Consider the following 22,843-nt stretch of genomic DNA (forward strand, 5'->3'; position numbering starts at 1 on the left):
GCACCTGACAAAATACCCACTGAGGAATGTGAGGTTTGGGAAAGCAAGTGTGGTACATATGTAGCCACAAGGAACCTTTAGGGTAACGCACAGACAGGTGCCAGTCAGGCTGACAGGATGCAGGGTCAATCAGGATCCAGCAATTTCACAAGGTACATACTCAGTGGTCTGACTTACACTGGTCGGAGGAAGTACAAGACAGTTGAGATGGGAAACTGTGTTTGTCCTGTGTTTTGGAAGGTGACACATAAACCCAAGGGCTGTGTTACACGGCTTATTTTCTAGCAATGCATAACAGTGTATTCGACAAAATGGCAACTTATATGATGTTCCAAGCATCTGTAAGGGCAGTGCATGTTCAAATGGGTGGTCTGCATGGAGGTGCTCACAGGTGTGTGCTGCATTAGTTTATCACAAGTCCTGTAGGTGAGATTTGAGTTCAAATGGCCAACAGTACCTTTCACATGGGAAGCAATCTACAGGTGATAACAGGGCTTAGAAACTACAAGCCAGTTTATTAATTGACCTGACGTCCATGCAGTCAGATGTACTCTGACAATGGCATACCATAGGAAAGGGTGAAGCACACTGGATTCCTATTGTTAGTCTGTGTGTGGAGAGGAGGGAATATCTGGGTACACATATTACCATTCCAGGGACCTCTTCAGACATGTGGGGTGAGACCAGGAGCATGGGTGTGTCAGGAGTTAGGAAATGGGCTGACATGTACATGGAATGTCATGTGCGCAATGCTTGTCATAGGTGTGGCACTTGTGCTGTCTATGTTCTGCTTATATGAAACTCTAGTCACAGATAGTCCTTGCAAAGATAGATGCTGTACGACTTACTGCTGTCAAGGGTCTGATCATACATTCCTGTTACCAATTCTATAGCAAATCCACTGCCTCATGTATGAGGCATTTTTTTCCTTTATAGACTGATGGTGTCTTAGTTGTGTGCCATATGCTGTGATGAACCATGTTGCCAACATGTATGTATGAAATAGGTGTGGTCCTCTGCTATTGCTCTTCAAAGGTGAAATGTACAGGATATATGTAATTTACAGTGTGTGTGTATGTGACTGTTGTGTAATACACATCACAATAGCTTTGGAATGTTCTGAGTCCTGATCGGTATATCAGCAATGCTCTATGAGGCTACACTGTTATTCTGATAGTTGGAGATAAAGGTGAGCAAAAATGATTACCCAGACCATGATATTGTGATTATTATCGGTGTTAATTAACATATGTTGCTACAGTGGTGATGGTGAGTTGTTTTAAAAGAAATTGTTCACAATATGTTGACGCCTACGCAATCCAGCAGCTGTGTTTTGTTGTTCCCCCTCATGTTGCAGGCCAGCATCCTCCTCTTCCTCCTCTTCCTCCTCTTCAGGCATTTGTGGCTCTGGTTCTAATAGGGGAATGTTCCTTCGTATACAAATGTGGTGCAGGATGGCACATCTTAAAATGATCTTACAGACCAATTCTGGTGACTATGGGAGGCTGCCACCAGTAATGTCGAGGCACCTGAATCTCGACTTGAGGATGCCGAAGGTCCTCTCCACTATGGTGCGTGTCCTCCTATGTGCATCATTGTAGGCACGCTCTGCTGCAGTGCTTGGGTTGCCACATGGTGTCATAATCCATGGCTGGATCCCATACCCCTGATCAGCTGAAAAAGAAAATGATTGGGATCAAGTTGATGTAGCTTGCCCCATTAATGTCACCTTGCATGGCAGTGGTTGTCTTGTGTTGTCTGTGACTCTTTTGTGTTAATGTGTTGCTTCATAGGCTTCCAGGATGTACCTTCTGCATTGGCTTGTTTCCTTGGCTGAATGAGTGTTTGGCTGCTGACCGGTTGTCAGCAGTATGTTTTGGGATTTGCAGTACAGTGTGCACTCCCTAGCATTGTGACTTGTGCTACAGGTGTCCCTGTGTCTTCACTGGGGGTGAGATGATAGTTCCATACACAGATTCAAATTGACAGTGGTGGTAACACGTTAGCTTATATGACCTCTGGACATCCCATACCTTTAGACATATGCAATGGATTAATTTAAACATCAGTGAGAAGCTTACATTTTGCAAGGTGACAATTAGCCAAACCTCTCCATACATTGTGATTATTGACATCTTACCATTAGACTGTATACTAATTTCAGATGTGTGACAGGTTCACTGCTGACCTATCAAAGATGGCTAGCGGTGTGACAACCTCAGTGTGTTCCTGTCCACATGTTGCTGTCGTGGTGTATGTGTTGTGTGTCCTAGAGGGTTGCTGTGCAGTGTGTATATAAGTAGGTTTCTGTACTTACCAACAAGTAGTCCATTGCCATATCGTCCATCCTGGAAGTGTTGAATGATGGTAGAGTGACGGAAGATGAATGAGTTACGGACACTCCCAGAATACTTTGCCACAATGTTGGTGATCAATCCTTGGTGATCGACAATGGCCTGCACATTGATGGAGTGTGTGTGCTTCCTGTTGCGGTAGAGGTGTTCAGTTGCAGCAGGTGGCACAAGGCATACATGTGTGCAGTCAATGGCACCAAGGACGTGTGGGAATCCATTAATGATGTAAAACCCCTGTGTTGTCTCCTGCTGCTTCTGCTGTGTGTTTGGGAAGCAGAGTGGTGGGGTGTGAGTCCAATGATGGCATCTAGTACTTTGGGCAAGAAGGCAGAGAATGATGGCTGTGATATCCCGGCAACCAGGGTGCCAGTGCTTTGAAAGGAGCCACTTGCCAACATGTGAAGTACAGCTAGCAGCTTGGTTTCTGTTGGGATGGTGCGGGGTGTCAGCAAGGTGGGTGCCAACTGTGGCTCTATGTTGCGCAGCAGCTTCTGAATGGCTTGCCAGTTCAACCTGTACCTCTGGATGATGTCATGTTCCCTGAGGCCATGAAGGGTTGTCCTGGTGCGGAATATCCTCTCCTGCCGTCTGCTCTGCCTTTGGGGTCCCTGCTGGTGTTGTGGTAGCTGCTGTTGTTGTTGCTGGGCTCTGCGTCTGTGTGCACGCTGGATGAGAAGCACCTCCATGTCTCCCTTTTTATGCTCTGCTGTTGCTTCTGTGTGTTCTGATTAAATACAGGTATGTTTGCCCCATTTTAACCCCTGCCCTGGCCCAGGGGTTAATTTTTGATGCAAATCGGGCTGTGCGTCATTTTCCGACTCCGCCTCCCAGCCGTGCAGGATTTTTGCCCGTAAGCATAAATACGACGCACGGCCGGTTACGTCTTTTTTTGGACGGGAACGCCTACCTTGCAAGGTTAACGCAAGGCGGTTTCCCTCATCCGGAAAATGATGCACACAGTGGGATTTTGGCATCCGCGGGCTCGGGAGTGAAAGTTTAAATATGGGGCAAGGTTTGCGCCGATTGTGCGTCAAAAATTTTGAAGCACATTCGGCGCAGACTGAGTATAAATATGCCCCTCAGTATGCATGCCCTCGTAGGTCGGGAGCAGTAACTGTTTTCAGAAATCTACTCTAATCCAAAGTAAGAATGTTTAAATATCCCATCAGCTGGGAGCAGACTTCCCTTACCTTCCTGCACAAACTACAGGCAGGGAAGGCATGTTTTATTCCGTTTGATGGAAGAGTTAAAAATGTTTCGGTCATGCTGGAGAAAACACATTTCCCTGCCCGCGCTAGTGGGGCAGAGAAAATTACCATGTCCCTGCTGCCAGTTAAGGCTAAGGGAGAGGATCAGTATGGACCACCGCCATTAAAACCTCGATTTGGCACCAGATGATGGGTCCCTAGGACCTACAATGGCTCAGGGAGGGGGCCTCACAGCCTCATTCACCATTTTTAAAACCAATCGGCCCCTGAGGGTGACGTCCTCTGAGGCTTCAAAGGCTCCTAAGGGGGGCTGTATGGCCCTACTCTAATAAACAAAAAAGAAATGGGCTTAAGGAGATGAGGTCCATGGGTCTTTAAAGGCTGGGGAAAGGGAGATGTGTGCCCCCACTCCCAATTTTATAACATTTTGGCCTGGGGGGAAGGGGACTGCATGTCCCAAATGGAACTCGGAGAAGGGGGCACACTCATGATCCCTTCCCTAAATAATGAAATTAATGGTGGACTGCCATTTTTTTTTTTTGCTGCGATCTGACAGGGGTCCTGCAGGATGGCTACAAAAGTTTTTTTTTTTTTTTTTTTTACCCTGGGGGTTCCCCCTGAGTGCCCCTCAAAGGGTCAAGTGGGGCAAGATATCCCTACCCGACACCCCAATAATATTTTTTCTAAACTTCAGGACAGGGGACATACGCCAGATGTATATAGTTTAATGTTTGTGATTTCCTAATAGCGAATCTTAGCGATTCGGTATTAAGATATTGCAAATTGTTATGTATGACAGTGTATTTGACACTGTTAGCAATTCACATCGTTTTGCAAATGGTTCTGCTCATCAATACTCATGAGGCAGGTTGTCATTTGTGACCCATTGTGAACCGCTACAATCACATGTGGACCGCTCGGTTCAGCAGACCACAATGTCTGTGATTGCTTTTGAATAAACAATTTTTTTATTTTTGATGTAATGCAGCCCGTTTTCCTTAAAAGAAAATGGGATGCATTACAAAAATAAAACTGAAAAGTTTTCTTTTCATTTTTTAAGAGTAGGGAGTGGTCCATGGAACCACTGACTTCTCTTAAAACTGTTTGCTCCCCCATTCACAAAGAGGAATGTGTCCCTTGGGGATCCCTTCCCATTTGTGAATAGCTTACCACCAACTTGAAGTTGGAGATAACTGTGAATATTTTCCGACCGCATTCCCAGAAGCAAAACAATCTTACATCTCCCTGTGACACCCTATTAGCAATGGACGCCCTTGGCACAACCCTTCCTAATAGCAAGTTGCAAATCCTATTTTCCAAATCAGTAATGGGTTACTGACTCACAAAATAGGTATGGTATATTGCAAAAAGCCTATTACTGGTCACAAACGGCCGAATGGTCCGCTTGCGACCAGTAAGAGAGCTTCTTACATCATGTCCTAAAGGCCTATTTAAAACTCGATGGACTGGTTACTCCATCATAATCGAGCATGTGTTGTTTTTCTGTCCCCTATATAGGAGTCCAAGGGATAAATGGACTATACCACTTTGTAAAGTTCTGCTATTATATGACCGAGCCAACCCCTATAGAATATGTAAATATGATTTGTCTACGCTGGTAGTAAGCGTGGTCACTAAATATTTGTCAGCAGCTTGGTCTATTCGCCATAGGATTACCACAGCGTTAGGTTTTTGAGACTGGATCTGGGCAAAGAATTACATGGACAGCGCTCTAAAATAGACTTTTTTTTTAAATATATAATATGGTAGTTTTTAAATGCTGAGTCATGTATTAGGAACATTGGAGAATTATAGCATCAATTCATTCACAGTACTATAGCACATTGCACTTTTGATTGTTAGTATTAGAATTATCCCTTTTATGAATAGACTTGGCCATAAAATGTGTATTTTTTTATTTTTTTAATCTTTAGGATAATTACACACTGTATTTTAGTTTATTAGTACTAATACTGTTTTTATATGATAGGACTTGGTCTTCATCATGTACTTATACAGTATATGTATTACTGTTTATAAGCATTTTGCACTTTATATAGACAAGAGTGGAAATGTAACTGTTTTCAATCCGAGCTACCCAAAAATGTGATGATGAATGATATCCAAGCTGGCACAGAAGCAACATGGTAGGAAGACATTTTTTTTTATTATTTCCTCTAGATTATAACGAAACCAATAACTGCATCTGCTTTTACTATTTGTCATGAGCTTTATTCCTTATGTATTGATGTTTTTATTGCACTTTAATGGTCTAAACTTAGACCGAATAAAGAGTAAATAGTACTCCATCATAACGGTAACGGTTATTCTGTCTGCCAAAATCTAAATCCTATTATATTCTAAAGGATTGTAACGGTTGTCAGCAACATGTTTCTCATGTTGCTGGCAGCCAATCAGAGCGCTCACTCAATCTGGAATCTGGCTTACGCTGGAGTGAATAGGTCCAAGGGAAAAATGATGCCCTGCCGGAATCAGCTCTATTTTTTAATATTGGGATTGAGGGACTTTCCCTTAATAGTTCCTTGTACCCAATTGTCCAGGTATACAAATATATTTTCTTCTTAATTTCTCAAAAACTGGTGAACAGATTTACACTACATCACAAAAAACTTACTTTCTGGACCATGATCTAGTTTAATACCAAATTTAGTGTAGTACCATTCAGTAGTTTTTTTTGTATCTTTTTGTTTTTAATATGTGGATTTTGCATTTTGGAACCCCTTATTTTCTCAGCCCCTCCGTGAAAGAACACCCTGAAGTCTGCCATGAACAAACTAGGATTTTCTTTTGAAGATTCGTCATATGGTGCCAAAGTTATTAACAAATCAATAAAGGTATTTTTTTACTATAAAAATGCTGCCCTAACTATAAGTAACCAGTTACATATTCACAGACATTATAGTTAGATGAAAATGGTAATGACAACATTAATCTTTTAAACAAAAAAAACACAAAAATGGACCAGTTATATGTAACAAGTTAGAACTATAACTATAACTTACACCCCTACCATGGACTGCTTATGACCTCACATAATATATCACTCATTGCATGTTCTATGACATAACTTACAACATCCCGATGACATCTCAAATGACATCAATGACATCACTGGTGACATCACTGTAGACATCACCCAATTAGTGTGTTTGTTTTATAGTTTACATAGCCACGGCTAGCTCCCATATTACTTTTCTACATGATTTTGTACAGCCTGTTTCCAAGTAATGGGTGTAAGCGTTTACAAAATGCATGTGCTTGGAAATGTGAGATTTACTGCCTGAAAATAGTGTGGTACTAAGTAAACTCTCTCCATGGAGTTAAAACTACTTAAAGTACCCATTTTTCTACTCATATCCACTTCATTCCTCAATGTAGGTTCAGTGACTATGAGGGGCTTGATACAGATAAAGACTGTCTATAGTAGGGTATTAGTTATGTAACAGGCTTGAGTATCTGGAGGAACGTGGTTTTCCCTGAACAGATGTGTATAGATTGAACACGGTGTGCTGTATAGCTTACCATTTTATATGTTGTTGATAGTCAACATGAACTCAGCTTCCCATGAAGTGTATGGTATATGGTTAATGTTGCACATAACACAAGCTTGCTTCACCCATGGAGGTTGTATGTATGATAACAGTAATGATACTCTTTATTATTCTTAGATATGTTGCACTTACTTTCTTAGCTCTAATGCCATGCTACTGTAGAGAGTAATGTGTCCAAAAGAAGCTTGGATGATGTTGTCAGTGATGTCATAAGTGATGTAATTTGAGATGTCATCAGTGATGTCATAAATGATGTCATATAACGTCATGACTGATGTAAATTGTGAGGTCATAAGCAGTGCATAGCGGGTGGCAAGTTAACTATAACTGGAGAATTTCTGTGTTTCTTTGAGTTCCAAGTTCTAATGTTGTCACTGAGATATTAATCTAACTATAGTGTCACTTTGAACTTCATTTTTTCAGAGAATTTAATTGAGTTGAAAGAACAGCCATTTGTGTCTACATTTTTATCTGTAACTTTTTCTACATATGGCAAATTTTTAAAAGCAATGTACTTTTATGTTCGCTGGACCCTTATGATTGCAGGGATATATAGGGCTTGTAGGTTCACCAAGAAGGTACCCAGAGCCGATAAATGACCTTCACCCTGCAATGGGTTTTCATTGTGTAAAGGGTATACAGCGATTCAATTGGTAAAATAGAAAGAGTGAAAAATAGGTTTCAAGGAAATCTATATTTTTCCAAAAGATATGGATGTTTTAAACAGTGGTTATTTGAACATCTCTGAATGTGTCAGTACATGTATTTGCATGTGAATTAGAAGGCATTGTTCAAAATGACTTATTTTGTACACACTGTCTTACATTTGAAAGGCACGAATGCAGAGAAAGACAATTGGTAATAACACTTTTTCTGCCCATGACAGAAAATGGCCCAAAATGCAATGTGGACACCTCACATTTTTTCACTGCAAACTGACCCTTTGTTTGCAATGTGCCTAGCTGTGGATTTTGGGCTCTTGCTCTGCCAATACATAGGGAAACCTAGCAAACCTGTACATTTTTTTAAACTAGACACCTAGGGGAATTCAGGATTGGGTGACTTGTGTGGCTCTCACAGCATGTTTTTACCGAGAACCCTTTGCAAACCTCAAAGTTTGTTTCAAAAAACACATTTTCTTCAATTTTCTATGATGAAAAGTTCTGAAATCTGAGGGGTGATACGAACTTCCTTCCACCCAGTAGTCCTCCAAGTCTCCTGATAAAAATGGTACCTCACTTTTTTGGGTAGGTCTAGTGCTTGTGACAGGAAACAACCCAAACGCAACGTGCACACATATTTTTCTACTGAAAACTGACCCTTTTCATGCAATGTGCCTATTTGTGGATTTTGGGCTCTAGCTCAGCCGGCACCTAGAGAAACCTAGCAAGCCTGTACATTTTTCAAACTCAGACACTGAGGGGGATCAGGAATGGAGTGACTTGTGTGGCTCTTGTCAGGTTCTGTCACCCAGAATCCCTTGCAAACCTCAAACTTTGTCTAGTTCCTCACATATCTGTAATGAAAATTCTGCAATCTGAAGAAAGCCACAAACTTTATTCTACCCAGCATTCCACTAAGGTGGTCATTACAAACCTGGCAGTCGGTGTTAAAGTGGCCAGGCCGGTGGTAAAAAAAAATGGAATTACGACCGTGGCGGAAACCGCCAATATAGACAGCCACTTTAAAACTCGGACCACCACGGTGGTACAAACAAACAGCGCGGCGGTCACCGCCAACAGGCAGGCGGAAGACAATGTACCGCCCACAGTATCACAACCTAACAATCCGCCACCTTTTCCGGGGCGGATTCACTGCAAACAAAAACACGGCGGAAACAGGACTTCGAAGGGAATACACTCACCTCTACACACCCCGCGAGGAACCAGGACGCCATGGAACCAGGGCTTCACATTTTCCCAGCTTTCATCTTCTTGCTCCTCTACCAGGAGCACGAACGCCGGCGGCGAAGACCACAGTGAGTACTGCACCTACGACACAGGGGAGGGGGGAGTGAAAAAACAGAGACACACACACGCAACACGCAACACCCCCACCCTCACCCACGACAACACACACACTAATACATATTGATACATCACAGTTACACCTCTCTAACCCCCCCAAAGAATGCAAAGTCAAAAGGAAATAAGTGTAACCATTGTAATCTATTAAAATCCAGTACGCAAAAATATATATACACTTTTAACAAATATATAAACCAAGAATAGAAGTCCAGGTATTGCTCCATTTAAGTCCGTGGAACACTGGGCTCACACTGCATGGGCGAGGCCCGCACAAGGTACCCGAACATGAGGGAAAGAACACTGCAGGAGCATCAGCTAGAAATAAAACAGGCACCTCAGGGGGAAGGGAAAAGGGGGCCACCTCAGCCGGATGAGTCCACGACGCCAAATCCAGGAGGGGGCCACATGCCCACAGTTCAATCCTGGGAAGTGCAAAGCCACAGTCTCCCAAGTGGATAACTGTCTCCACTGGTTCTGAAGGGGGCTTTGTGCCCAGAGTGCTTCATCCTGCCAAGGACAGAGGTAGTGGATGTGATACTCCACTGGTTCTGGAGGGGGCTTTGTGCCCAGAGTGCTTCATCCTGCTAAGGACAGAGGTAGTGGATGTGATACTCCACTGGTTCTGGAGGGGGCTTTGTGCCCAGAGTGCTTCTTCCTGCCAAGGACAGAGGTAGTGGATGTAAATGTCCACTGGTTCTGGAGGGGGATGGGTGCCCAGAGTGCTTCATCCTGCCAAGGACAGAGGTAGTGGATGCCTGTCTCCACTGGTTCTGGAGGGGGCTTTGTGCCCAGAGTGCTTCATCCTGCTCGTGGCGGGCTCAGTAGCGTCAGTGCTCTTGGCGCTCATGGGCCAGCGGTGCTTGTGGCGGCGGTGTCCATTGCAGCGCTGCTTGTGGCGGCGGTGTCCTTGGCAGCGGTGCTTGTGGCGGCGGTGTCCATTGCAGCAGTGCTTGTGGCGGCGGTGTCCATTGCAGTGGTGCTTGTGGCGGCGGTGTCCTTGGCAGTGACTCAGCTGCTGGCGGTCCTGTCTGGGCCTGCGGAGCTGGTGCTGGCGGTCCTGTCTGGGCCAGCGGGCCTGGTGCTGGCGGTCCTGTCTTGGCCTGCGGGGTTGGTGCTGGCGGTCCTGTCTGGGCCTGCGGGGCTGGTGCTGGCGGTCCTGTCTGGGCCAGCGGGGCTGGTGCTGGCGGTCCTGTCTGGGCCCGCAGGGCTGGTGCTGGCGGTCCTGCCTTTGCCTGTGGGGCTGGTGCTGACGGTTGCATCCTGGCCAGCGGAGCTGATGCTGGCGGTCCTGTCTGGGCCTGCGGGGCTGGTGCTGGCGGTCCTGTCTGGGCCTGCGTGGCTGGTGCTGGCTGTCGCATCCTGGCCAGCAGAGCTGGTGCTGGCGGTCCTGTCTGGGCCAGCGGGGCTGGTGCTGGCTGTCCTGTCTGGGCCTGCGGGGCTGATGCTGGCGGTAGCATACTGGCCAGCAGAGCTGCTGCTGACGGTCGCATCCTGGCCAGCGGAGCTGGTGCTGGCGGTCCTGTCTGGGCCAGTGGGGCTGGTGCTGGCGGTCGCATCCTGGCCAACGGAGCTGGTGCTGGTGGTCCTGTCTGGGCCAGTGGGGCTGCTGATGGCGGTCACCTCCTGGGCAGCGATGCTGATGACCATCGCCTCCTGGGCAGCGGGGCTGATGGCGGTTGCCTCCTGGGCAGTGGGGCTGATGGCGGTCTTCTCCGCTGTGCTGATCTTCCCAGACTTGCCGGGTTTCTTGTGCCCTTTCCCCACCTTGGAAGGTGTCGCAGGTGACTCCACACTCCCACCTGTACCCCTGGGAGCGGCTTTGGTGGCTGGTGTCTTCCCCCTATCCCACCGGGCACTGCCCAAATTTTGATGCTTGACAGGTGGGGGACTGTCCGTGCTGTGGCTCCTTGCCACTCTGGCTGCCCTGCTGCCTGATGCACTCCTGAATCCAGTGACTACTGGCACCACTGATCCTGCCGATGTCCCGGCTGAGGTGCTAGGTTGGGACCTGGAGAGTTGGGCCCTAGGGGACTGACGGGTTGGGAGAGATGAGGGAAAGAGGTCAAGGGTGGACAGGAAAAGTTTCTTAGGAACACTGGGATGGGTAGCTGGAGGGGGTTTGGGAGTGGAGGAAGAGGTTGTGGTTGTAGGAGGTGTACGTTTGGTGACTTTGGGTGAAGGTGCATGTGCTGGAGGCTGTCATGAGGTGGATTGCTGTTGGGCGGGTGTGTGCCTGCGTTTGTGTACCTTGGGAGGTGGCGTCACAGACACACTGGGAGAGGACACAGGGGATGTGTGAATTGTAGTGGGGGTGGTGACTGCACGTGAGCAGGGTGTGGTGGCTGTAGATGTAGTGCATGCAGGTGTGAGTGGAGACGAGACTGGGAGGAAGGAGGGAGGGAGACGAGGAGGAGGGGGACACAGTGAAGGCAGTGGATGTTGCTATGTCTGCATATGTGTGATGTTTGCGTGAGTGCCTGTGGGATGTGTGGTGCTTATGTTTGCCTGAGCTTCCTTTGTGTGTTGGGGTGTGTGCATGCTGGTCTGATGGTGTGCTTGGGGTAGGCTGAGGTACAGGGGTGTGGGTCTGGGTAGAGGAAGTTGGAGGGGGGAGGCTAGAGCAGGGACAATGGCTGCCATCAGTGCTGAGGCCAGAGTCTGAAAAGCTCGCTGAAGGGCTGCCTGACCAGAATGAATGCCCTCCAGGAATGCATTCGTCTGTTGCAACGGCCTCTCTACTCCCTGGATGGCATTCAAAACGGTAGACTGCCCAACAGTGAGGGACCTGAGGAGGTCAATGGCCCCTCCTCATTGAGGGCAGCAGGGGTGACTGGGGCAGGGCCAGAGGTGCCTGGGGCGAAGGTGATACCCACCCTCCTGGGTGAGCGGGCACGGGGCAAAGGCTGAGGGGCTGCTGGGAGGGTGGTGCTGGAAGGGGGGTGGCAGCTGTACCTGTAGATAGGGGGGCACAAATGGGCCCTCCACCACAAGGGAGCTCCCATCAGAGGAGGAGTCCGTATCACTGGTCTCAGCTCCTGTCCCCGTCGTGGAGCTCCCCTCGCCCTCTGTCCCACTGGTGAAATCCGACTCCGTAGTGTCGCCCTCCAGGGCCATGTGGGATGCAGCTCTCTCCTGCTCTGGTGCCACTGCTCCTCATGCTAATGCACACAAGAACAGGGAGAACACAAAAAGGGGGGGCGACATGTTGAGTGCACGCATTACCGCTACCGTTGGCGGACACGACAGACACAGAAGCCCCCTGCACTACGCCGCACACTTGGGGTCCACTATTCAATCCCTGGGACATGGCCTACAAGGATATGGCTGACATCTGCACACATGGATTTCACAGGAGCCTGATTAGGTGTAGTTGGCACTGTACCCAGGTGGGGTGGGGTGCCACAGGGCCTGCCTGAAAAAGGAGACCTAACTAGCACACTGGCCCTGGCCTAGGAGAACCCTCAAAAGAACCTCACCCACCCAGACACCTCCACTGTGCGCTCAATCAGCAGAATGAGAGTGTACTCACCCCCTTGTTGCTGCTGTGATGCCCTCAAGCGCCCATCCAACTCCGGGTACGCCACCATCAGGATCCTGAACATCAGGGGGGTCATGGTGTGACGGGCACCCCTCCCACGTTGGGAGGCCATCCCCAGCTGGGACTACACCGTCTTCTTGCTCCAGCGGCGAATGTCCTCCATTCTCTTATGGCAGTGGGTGCTCCGTCTGTGATAGACCCCCAGGGTCCGGACGTCCTTGGCGATGGCACGCCAAATATCCTTCTTCTGGTGGGCGCTGACCTATAGGAATTGTACAGGGGAAAAAGAGAAGTTATTTCCAACTGCACCATCACAGTCATTGGCCCGCATCCCTACCCTTGCCATGTGGCACATGCACTCACAGTCGTTTCATGCACGCCTCATTCTCCCCCCCATCTTTCATCCACCCCACTCCACACAGGCATAGCCCATACAGCATGCTCCCAGTGTACTTACCTGTTTGTCTGGAGGACCGTAGAGTAGCGTGTACTGGGGGAGGACCCCATCCACAAGTTTCTCCAACTCCTCCGATGTGAAGGCAGGGGCCCTTTCCCCAGACGCACAAGCCATTGTCTCTTCCAGACTGAGGTCACAGCAGCACTTGCAGTGTAGGTCCTCTCCTGTCGAAGATCAGGTATCAAGGGATTGAACAGATAGAAAATGGCGGTCATGTCCGTGGCGGTGCGTACCGTCACCGCCGGCGTACATCGTCATTGGCTCCTGGCACCCAAAGGGTCCCATGTTAACCAATGCAGAATTGCGCCGCGGTCTTCGACCGCCTACCGCAACGGTGTACAACGCCAGCGCAGTTACCTCATATCCCATTGTCCACTTTACAGGTCAGGCAGCCGCCATTTCAGGGGCCCACATGGCTCTATTTTTAACTGCGTCACACATAACTAGGCCTTGCCTCAACACTCATACATTCTTATTTCGGATTATGAATCGTGTTCTGTGTAAGCTGTGTGTATGTACCTCTGAGTTGGTTAACTCTGTGCTCGCTGTTGTCCTTCATAGGCACCATCTGCTGGGACATGTGAGGAGATGGCAGCATCCTCCGGGGTACAGACCGCTGGTGGACCTGTGGCCTATGGAGGAAAGACATGTAATCATCACATACAGGCTAGATCATGCCACAATCCTGGAACTGTGTGCCCAGTTGGAGCCAGACCTGATGTCAGCTATCCGCCATCCCACAGGAATCCCCCCTCAAGTGCAGGTGCTGTCAGTACTCCATTTCCTTGCAAGTGGGTCATTTCAAACAACAGTGGCCATAGCATCAGGGATGTAACAGCCTATGTTTTCCAACGTGTTGTCCAGAGTGTTGTCTGCCCTGCTGAAACACATGTGGAGCTACATCCTTTTCTCTCAGGTGGAGGATTTGCCTACAGTGAAAGGTGACTTCTATGCCCTGAGACATATCCCCAACTTCATAGGTGCCATTGATGGGACACATGTGGCCTTGGTCCCCCCCCCCCCACAGGAGTGAACAGGTGTACAGAAACCAGAAGAGTTATCATTCGATGAATGTGCAGATGATGTGTTTGGCCGACCAGTACATCTCCCATGTGATTGCCAAATTCCCTGGCTCAGTGCATGACGCTTACGTCCTACGGAATAGCAGCATCCCTTATGTGATGGGGCAACTCCAGAGGCACCGGGTGTGGCTATTAGGTGAGCATATGGAACCAAATCAGTGGGAATAATTGTCTGGGTCTGGGGATATCCCTACAGGTTAGTGTGTGTCTAACAGTTGTGCCTCGCCTTTTTCAGGTGACTGTGGTTACCCCAACCTGTCATGGCTACTGACCCCAGTGAGGAATCCCAGGACAAGGGCAGAGGAACGCTACAATGAGGCCCATGGGTGAACTAGGAGGATTATAGAGTGGACCTTCAGCCTCCTGAAGGCCTGGTTCATGTGCCTCCATATGACAGGTGGTTCCCTGTTCTTCTCACCAAAGAAGGTGTGCCAGATCATCGTGGCCTGCTGTATGCTTCACAACTTAGCTTTGCGACGACAGGTGCCTTTTCTTCAGGAAGATGGTCCAGAGGGAGGTGTTGTGGCAGCTGTGGAGCCTGTGGACAGTGAAGACAAGGAAGCAGAAGAAGAGGACATCGCCAACAGGAACTCGGTTATCCTGCAATATTTCCAGTGAGACACAGGTAAGAAGACAAACCTGCCTACTACATGTAATGTAACACTACTACCTCTCTTCTGTCTGTCCTTTTCACCCAGTGTATGGTCACTGAGTTTTCACTTTCCCTTACGATTTCACAGATGTGGGTCCCTCTGTGTGACATCTGCTTTGTTTCCTCATGGACTAGAGCTGTGTGACATAGGTATGTTAACATTACAATTGTAAGAGCATTTTGTCACTGTAATTGCTAATACACTATTTCCAAATCACAGACTCCAGATTGTTTTGTGCCTTAAGGGTGTTTATTTAAGTACTCAATTCAATTCAAAGAAGCTTTATTGCGGCTACAAGAGCCAAAAAAGCGCGAGCAGTAATAAATACAAATAAATGCACATGATAAAATAAAATTGCAGGTAAATATGGTGATAAAAAGGGAATGAAATATAAATAAAAATTAAAATGGAATAAAAATGAGATAGAATAAAATGGAATGAAATTAGAAAAAATGAAATGAAGTGAAATGCACTCTGCAGGATGTTGGGACAGTCTTATTTGGGGTCTTTGTCCAGGAGAGTTTTCCCTCTAATAAGCCAACTAGCTCCGAGGAATTTGGCGATAGCGATCACTAGCGTTGGTCTGGTGTCTGATCTAAGGATTCGCAGAGCTAGCGCAGAGCAGCGTGCTCCCAGTAGTCTGCATGCCGGGGCCAGCCATTTCCTACGGGGGGCAGTATACGCGGGGCATGCAAAAAGGAGGTGAGGGAGATTCTCCACGGGGGCTTTGCAAGCAGGGCATGCGGTGGATTCGTTGTGTGACCAGCTGCTGGTGAAAAGTCTTAATGGGAGTGTTCCAATGCGGAGCTGGAAGTACAGTTTCCTTTCCCTTGGGGCCGTGATTAGGTCCCAAAAAGTTTCGTACTTGCATGACTCTTTTAGGTTGGCAAAGTCACAAGATAATGTAGTGTGGAGTGCAGCCCGAGTGTCTTCGTTGTTAGCCCTTTGCCAGTAAAGTTTCTTTAGTTCGCTTTTCGAGGGAAAGACTGACGTGGCTGGTGAGTTCCAGAGATCATCGAGCCCGATAGAGTGGAGTAAATCCTTGATGGATCGTAGCCAGGGGATTCTGTGCAGGTGGTCGGCTTTTAGGATGACCTGTAGAGCTTCGGTGAAGATGACAAGTTCCGGGGTGGTCCAGAGACGCCGCCAGTACAGCAGAGGTCGCAGGCGGGCTTTGTGACCAATGCGTTTGATGCCGAGGTCCTTGAAAAGAGGGAACAGTGGGGTGCTTAGCGGAAGGGACACAAGGTTTCTTAAGAAGTTGTTTTCAGCGGTGGTTAGGTCTTGGGTTTTGGTATAACCCCAAAGTTCAGCCCCGTAGAGCGCTGAGGAAACTGCCTGGGCTTCGTATAATTGTAATGCTGGGCGAATTGGTTTTGTGTGTGAGAGGTGGAAGTTTTTTAGTAGAGCCCCAGTTGTTTGTCTTAATTTAAGGGCTTGTTTTCCTATGTGTGGCTTCCAGGACATGTTGTCAGTGAGTGTTATGCCCAGGTAGCTGAAAATGCCCACCTTCTCGAGTGAGGAGCCCTCTAGAGTAAATTTCCCTTTGAAAGATCTGTGGGGATTAAGGGTCATTAGTTTGGTTTTCGTTGCGTTGATTTCGAGTCCCTGGGATGAACAGAAATGCTCGAAGCACGCAAGGAGTTTCCTTAGACCGCTAGGGGTCTTAGATATCAAGAGAGTGTCATCGGCAAAGAGTAAGACTGGGATTTTTTGTGTGCCAAGTGAAGGTGCGTCAGCCTGCAGTCTGAGGAGGGAGGGGACAATTTCGTTGATGTACAGGGAAAAGAGGGTCGGGGCAAGTACGCAACCTTGCCGCACACCCCTAGAGACGTGGATTCTATCGGTAAGTTGGCCCTTGTTGCCCCACCTGACTTGTGCGTAGTTGTCCTCGTGGAGTCGTATCAAAATGGCAAGGATGTGTTCCGGGATTCCCATCCGAGAGAGAGTGACCCACAGTTTGTTGCGAGGTACTAGGTCAAAAGCAGATTTGAGATCCACGAAAGCTACATAAAGGCTGCCTTTACCGATGAACACTGTTTTCCAATATAATAATAGGAATCTGAGGGCTTGATCAGTGGTGGAAATCTTCTTTCGGAAACCGGCTTGGAGGGGGCTAAGGATATCGTGGTCAATTATCCATTCTTCTATCTTCCCTAGGAGGCAGTGGCAGAAGACTTTTTGGACACAGTCAATTAGACTAATGGGTCTATAGTTACAGGGAAGAGATCTGTCGCCCTTTTTAAAGATTGGAATAACGATGGCCGCTTTCCAAGAGTCGGGAATTGGCGCCCCAGATGCTATTGCGTTAGCTAGAATGGTGAGATATCTTGACCAGGATGCTAGGTCTGTTGAGAATAGGTCTGCTGGGACGCAGTCTGAACCAGGGGCCCTGCCGCGTTTTAGAGTGCTTAGAGAGTAAGTTATATCACTTTGGGAGAACAACAGGGGTGCTGCGGTGGTTGGTGCTAACGAGTGAAATAGGAGGGGGCCCGTACAAACAGAGGTGGGGCTATCATGATCAGGGGAGTACAGACTACTAAAGTGGGCTATCCAGTCTCTTGGGGCAATATTGGTTGTGATGTCCAAACCACTGGTTTCGGGGCCTCGCGCTGCCAGGGACCAGAACAGACTATAATTTCTCTCGCGCACAGCGTCGCTGAGTGATGTCCACCATTTGCTATCTTGATCACGCTTGGCTATGCATATTGCAGATTTATAGGACTTCCTAGCTACGCGGATGGCGATGGGGTCCTTGGATTTAATGGCTTGAACTAGGCGCTTGTTTAGGGACCGGCACGTTTTGTTGAACCAGCGGTGCCTGGCTTTGGGTCGTTTGTCGTCGTGGGCTGGGGGTGCTGAGAAGTGGGTTGCGATATCCCTAAAGCAGGAGGTGTGGATTGAGCTAATTTCCTGGTGGGGTGTTGCAGAACCTGCCTCTAGGTCCCTTAGTGTGGATTTTAGGGTGTTGTTGGCAGCATTGATGAGTGCGGGCCGGGCCACAATATTGACCCATTTTAGGTGTCTTTTGTTGTTGGCCAGGTTAATACCCTCGGGTGCTACTGCTGCGGGGTTAGACGTGGCTGGGAGGTTACCTAGGGCTAATGTGTGGACAGAAAGAGGGTTGTGATCACTTTCGGTCCTTTCGATGATTGTCATATCGATGACTAGAGGCCATAATCTTATATCGAATAGGCAATAATCGATTCTGCTGGTGTGGTTCGTTTTGTTGTATGTGTGACTACCGTTGGTGTCTGAATTAGTTCTGCCATTTAGCGCCCTGAGTCCAAACTCCATGGTCAATGATTTTACCTGAATCGCAACCGACGTCCACCTTTTGATGGGTGCAATGGACAGGGCGGGGATAGACCAGACTTGATCTTCCTCGCGGGTGGACCTGAGATCGTCCCAGTCAAGGGGTTCGAATGTGACGTTGAAGTCCCCAGCCACAATGGTTTTATGATGGCGGGGATAATTTTGTAAGAGGGCTACGAGGGCGCAGAGGGTTTTGGAGACTTGACCCCCCCTGACCCCTCGAGCGTAGATATTAAAGATGTTCACCACAGAGTCAGGCCCAAAGGATAGACGAAGGCCTAACAGGTCGGGAGAGGCGGTAGGTAGCTGTGATATATGGCAGCTAAGTGATGTTTTGATCCAGATGGTCAGACCCCCTGAGGGCCTGCCTCTCGTGCTGGCCACAGCGGGGATGTGGAAATTTGAGTAGCCTGTTCGGAAGAGTGGGTCGAGTGACCATGTTTCCTGTAGGAGACATATGTCATGTTCGTCAATAAATGAGGATAAGGATGGAAGGGGAAGAATAGGTTTCAGACCTGCCACGTTCCATGAGACAAGTCGTACCCCAGATTGTGACTGAGTTGTCCTACCTAAATGCCCGGGGTTTTTGAGGTTGGCTGTCAGGGGTTGGTTTGGCAGATGTGGCTGGGGGAGCAGGGATGGGTTGATGCCAATGTTTGCCCGTGAGGTTTGTGGTGGTTGGTGATGTTCCTCTGTTGGAGCAGGCCTGGTCCTGATCAAGGAGATGCTTGCGGGCCTAGACAGCAGCTCTAGGTTTGGTGGGCAATGTGCCTGCAAGATGGGTGGAGCATCGTTGTCATGATTGCTCGGTGAGCCGGAAATGGTCGCGGTATCATGGGTAGGGGGGTGAATACATGGACAGACAGTGGTGGGGTAAAAGGAGGATCTGGGGGTGATGGATGTTGGAAGGTTGCAAGGTTTGCCTGCATAGATTTTAGGTGGGGCTGTGAGTCAATCATGTTTACCAAGAGGGGATAGGTTTTCTGCCGGGTGGTAACTCGGGCGTTCCTCGTGGAGCGTGGGTGACCTGGGCTGTTTAAACTGGATGCGTGAGTGTGCAGGTGGGCTTGTTCTTGCGTCTAGGGCCACCAGATTGTTCGCCATGGTCCTGTTCTTGAGTGTCAGTTTTAGGATATCAAAGTGAGTTCCCGGATCTGGCCGTCGTACTACGGTAATTAGGTCCTCACGTATTATGGATCGGCAGCCTCTAACATGGCGAATCCAGTGGATTGCCTTGTTTTTGATAGAGTCTACCCCTTCCTTGCGCGCCAATGTGGTTAACTTGGGAACGTTAACCATTAGAACTATATTACCTAAATGGGACTGGTCAGTGGCAGGTTGCGTAGAGTATTTTGAGGCAGTGTTGCTCATGGGTTTGAGGGTATTATGATAGATGTCTAGTGAATTTCCTATGCCTAAATTGTGGAAGAGGGGAGACTGGTGGGAGTTCATGGTCTTTTCTTTGGTAGGGTGAGGGCCAGCGTGGCTAGAAGCAGAGGAGTTGGGCGAGTTTGTTGTGATGCCTGATAGGATTGGATTTTGGGCAAGGTTACTGGTGGTCGTGTTATTTGCGTGGGTTAGCTGTTTTACTATTGCAAGTAATGAGTTAACCATATGCTTGAGTTCTGTGACTTCCTTCCTTAGAGCTTGTATGTATTCGATATGCTGTGGGGTTACATGAGGAGAGTGCGTGTTGGTTGCTGCTGGCCCATCTGCCAGGGTGTCTGGGTTGATGTCGTCGCGTGATTCAGGGAGGTTGGTTAGGGGATTGAAGCGGTTACTGAGCTGGATGGAATCGTTGATGGCAAGTGGTAGGTCTTCTGCTAGGGAGGGGGCCGCATGGGTGATAACGTTCCTACTTTCACCCGCCCCTGTAGTGTCAGTAACTTGTTGCCCACGTTTCATGAAAATCTCAGCGACTTTCATGGAACCTTCCTTCCTGCTAGTTGAAGTGGGCCCCTCCCCAGTTGCAATAGAAATGTTTCCCTGGGGGCTAGTTAGTATTCCGTTGCATTCGCCCAGGAGAGAGTCGATTCTATCCATAACGCAATTGCTAGCAGCATGCTTATGCCTTTTTCGCTTGGCTTTTAGTACTGCCCCGGCCCCTGCCTCTATTGCTTTCCTTTTGCCCATCTGGTGTTAGTGTAGGTGCAGGGTTAAATGATAAGGTGTCAGATTAAATGGAGCAGCTGACTGGGGAGACAGAGTAGGAACTAGCAAAAGGGACTGAGTACAATATGGCCTTCTTGGGAGATAGATGTTAGGGGGGTGGCCCAGCCCAGCCTCTGTCAGCCGCTGACGGGCGCAGGACGGGCCCGCCCTTGGCCCGGGCTTCGCCCGCGCGCGTCCCGCGCGGCGGGAGCGCGAACAAGTTTTAAAGGGCTCCTGCCCCGCCTCCAGAGATCACACAGCGCTTCCCGCGACGGCGGGAGCGCGAACAAGTTTTAAAGGGCTCCTGCCCCGCCTCCAGAGATCACACAGCGCTTCCCGCGACGGCGGGAGCGCGAACAAGTTTTAAAGGGCTCCTGCCCCGCCTCCAGAGATCACACAGCGCTTCCCGCGACGGCGGGAGCGCGAACAAGTTTTAAAGGGCTCCTGCCCCGCCTCCAGAGATCACACAGCGCTTCCCCTTTACTTTACTTTAAGTACTCAATATTGGAGGGTGCTGTAAAATGGGGAGGGGTGATGTTGGGGGAATGTCCATAGCAGAGTCCAGTCTATCAGTCTCACAGCTGCATTGTTCAAAGGGGCATGGGAAGTGGAGCTGGGGCAGTTTGAGGATGGACAGGGTGACAAGGTGGGACAAAAGGATGACATTCAGGGCGGACTCATTTCCTGGAGGGGGTTTTGGCATCGTTCTCTGTCTTTGTCCTGGATCTCAGGGACCATTTGCGGGGTGGTTCTCCGTCTACAGGGGTTGGGGTGCTGGTGTGGTGGTCCTGTGGCGGTGCCTCCTGTCCACTAGCGCCAGCGGAGGTGGTGGGCAGTTCATCGTCCAGGCTAGTGTCAGGGGCCCCTTGTTGTGCCATAGTGTCCCTCCTGGTGTTGAGGACTTCCTTCAGCACCCCTACGATGGTGCCCAGGGTGGAGTTGATGGAGCTGAGTTCCTCCCTGAAGCCCAAATACTGTTCCTCCTGCAGCTGCTGGGTCTCCTGAAACTTGGCCAGTACCGTTGCCTTCGTCTCCTGGGAATGATGGTACGCTCCCATGATGTTGGAGAAGGCCTCGTGGAGAGTGGGTACCCTGGGCCTCTCCTCCCCCTGTCGCACAGCAGCCCTCCCAGTTCCCCTGTTTCACTGGGCCTCTGTCCCCTGAACCGTGTGCCCACTGCCCCCAGGTCCCTGTTTTTGTTGGGGTGGTGGGTTACCCTGGGTTCCCTGTAGTGGTGGGCACACTGCTGATTGACGTGTCCTGGGGACAGAGGTATGAGCCCGCTGGGTGGGTGCTGTGCTGGTGTTTCCAGAGGGGGCAAGATCTGTGGTGGCCTGTGACTGTGTGAGGGGAACGACTGTCCCGAGGTCCCAGATGGGCCGGGCTGGTCGTCTTGATCCAGTTGGACAGAGCCGCTGTCATCACTGTGGGTCTCTTCTGTTGGTGGTGTGGACATTTGTAGACCCTCATGTGCGGTGACGTTAGGTAGGGGTCCTGCAGGGATTTAAAAGCATGATTATTTCATCTGTGTGTACCATGGTGTGCAATGGGTGGTTAACCGTGTACCCCAGTGCTTGCATTCCTGTGTGGGACCTTGTGTGATGATGGTTTAGGGGGGTGTATTGGTATGTGAAGTGGCCATGCATTGGTGATGGGTGTCCATGCTTTGGTGTTGCATGCAGGGCTTGGTGTTGGGATGTGTGGTTTGTGATAGTGGGACATGTGTGAGGAGTTGGAGTGATGGGGGTGAGGGCGAGGGTGGGGGTATGTGATGTCATGCAGGTAGGGTGGGGGTTGTAATAGTTAAGGTTTGACTTACCAGAGTCCATTCCTCCAGCTACTCCTTCGAGGTCCTCAGGATGCAGAATCGCCAAGACTTGCTCCTCCCATGTTGTTAGTTGTGGGGGAGGAGGTAGGGGTCCGCCGCCAGTCCTCTGTACCTCGATGTGGTGTCTTGAGACCACGGAATGCACCTTCCCCCGTAGGTCTTTCCACCTCTTCCTGATGTCATCCCTATTTCTTGGGTGCTGTGTCACTGCGTTGACCCTGTCCACTATTCTGTGCCATAGCTCCATCTTCCTAGCTATGGATGCGTGCTGCACCTGTGATCCGAATAGCTGTGGCTCTACCCGGATGATTTCCTCCACCATGACCCTGAGCTCCTCCTCAGAGAACCTGGGGTGTCTTTGCCGTGCCATGGGGTGGTGTGGGTGATGTGTGGGGTGGTGTGTCTTATGATATGTGGGGTGATATTTAGTGGTGTGTTGTGTGGGGTGCATGGATGTTATGTGGGTGATGGTGTTGTGTGCCTGTGGATGCCTTGTTATAGATTGTGGTGTCTCTCTCTGGCCTTCTGTCGCAATTGTGGTTGTAGGGGTTTGTGGGTGATGTTGGTGTGTGTTTTATGTTGTATTGGGTGTGTGGGAGTGGTGTGTGTATGTGTTTCAGGTGTGTGTATTTCGAATTGTCCAATGTGGCTGTGTTTT

The sequence above is a fragment of the Pleurodeles waltl genome, chromosome 3_1 (genome assembly GCF_031143425.1).
Source record: "Pleurodeles waltl isolate 20211129_DDA chromosome 3_1, aPleWal1.hap1.20221129, whole genome shotgun sequence".
Lineage (NCBI taxonomy): Eukaryota > Metazoa > Chordata > Amphibia > Caudata > Salamandridae > Pleurodeles > Pleurodeles waltl.